Genomic DNA, 1,952 nt, shown 5'->3' on the forward strand with positions numbered 1-1,952 from the left:
TCGCTGGTCAGTGAGGACTCGGCAAGCCGATGGGCCTGTTTTCGCAATTTATCTATAAACTAAACTAAACTAAATCAGCTAAGGTTCTGTACTCGTGCCCATCGTGGCCTTTCTCTAACAGGAATATTCAGACCTTAAATCCCTCTATCTCACTTTTATAAAAGTGAGAAACTTTAAAAGTGTGAAAGTTGATTGGACTAGGTCGTTTCTCAGCAAAGGGACTTTGGGAAATGGGATGGCTTTTAAGTTTCTGTCCAATTTAGTACATTATGGACCAGCCTTGTCCTTTTCCATAACTATTTTAAAACAAATAGAAATATGGATGTCGGTCCCAAAGTCCTTGGCCACTGTCATCTCAGTCACTTGCCCAGCCCTATTTCCTAAGAGTAGGACGTGCTTTACCCTCTTTCTTGTAGAGCCATCTATACATTACTGAAGAAAACATTCCTGAACATGCTTGACAAATTCCATCCCATCTAAGCCCCTTGGCACGATGGAAGTCCCGGTTTATAATAGGAATACTAATGTACCCCACTACAATCTGCAATCTCCCAGCATATTTCTTCCTCTAATTCCCGTTGACTATTTGGGGGCCAACAGCACCCTCCCAACAAAATGATCATCCCCTTTATATTTCTCAGCTCAATCATATAGCCTCACTTAACAATCCCTCACTACTGCTGTGATGTTCTCCTTAATTTAAACATTGAACAATACATCACAGGCATGGGCTCTTCAGCCCGCATTGTTTGTGTCGAATATGATGCCAAGTTGAACTGACATCTGCCTGTACATGATCCGTATCACTTTATTCCTTGCACTCCAATGCGCCTATCTAAAAGCCTCTTAAACCCACTATTGTATCTGCCACCACCACTATCCCTGGCAGTACGGTCCAAGCCTCCACCACTCTCTGTGTAAAAAAAAACTTGCCCCACGCATCTCCATTAAACTTCTCCCCTCTCACCTTATAGCTACGCCCTCTAGTGTTCTATATTTTCACCCTGGGGGGAAAAAGGATTCTGGCTGTCAACCTTACCTACCCCTCATTCTTTTATATACTTCCATGAGATCTCCCCTCCACCTCCACCTCCAACTTTCCAGAAAAACCATTCCCACATTTATCCAACCTCTCCTTGCAGATGACTCCTATATTGAATTCCAGCCTTCTACCTGTCTCAGTTCTGTATTGGATCTCTTCCCCCGACTAATCTATCTTAAACTCTCCCTGATACCACTTGCACACATACCCCCCCCCCCCCCCCCCCCCAGGATATTGGTCCCCTTCTCGTTCAAGAGCAACCCATCCCTCCAGTACAGGTCACCTCTATCCCAGAGGAAATCCCAATGGTCCAAAATTCTGAATCACTGCCTCCTGCATTAACTCCTCATCTGGCCTATCCTCCTCTTCCCACTCTCACTGGCATATGACACTGGGAATAATCCAAAGATTACTACCCTTGATATCCTTTGAGTCCCTGTATTCACTCTGCAGGACACATCTCCTTTCCGAACCATTCTCCCTCTGCATCCACTCTGAGATATCCTTGACCCAAGCACCATCATGGAGTCCTGTTTGTGGCCACTGAATCTCTTATCACTCCCCCAAATTAATAAGTCTTTATCAATATTGCTCTGCCTGACCTCACCCTTCCCTGCTTTGTCTCAGAGCCAGTTTGGTGCCACAGATCTGACCGCTGTAGTTGCTGCTTTCGCCTGAACGTCATCCCCGCCAACAATATCCAAAAGGGTGTTGGAAGGAACAGCAGATGGTGGTTTAACTCAGCGGGGCAGGCAGCATCTCTGGAGAGAAGGAATGGGTGACATTTTGGGTCGAGACTCTTCTTCAGAAGGGTGTACTAGTTTTCAAGGGGACTGGCCATGGGGGATTCCTGCATTCTTTGTGTTTACTCCCTTTTCCTTTCCTGGTGGTCACCCATCTTCTTTCTCTT

The sequence above is a fragment of the Amblyraja radiata genome, chromosome X (assembly GCF_010909765.2).
Source record: "Amblyraja radiata isolate CabotCenter1 chromosome X, sAmbRad1.1.pri, whole genome shotgun sequence".
Lineage (NCBI taxonomy): Eukaryota > Metazoa > Chordata > Chondrichthyes > Rajiformes > Rajidae > Amblyraja > Amblyraja radiata.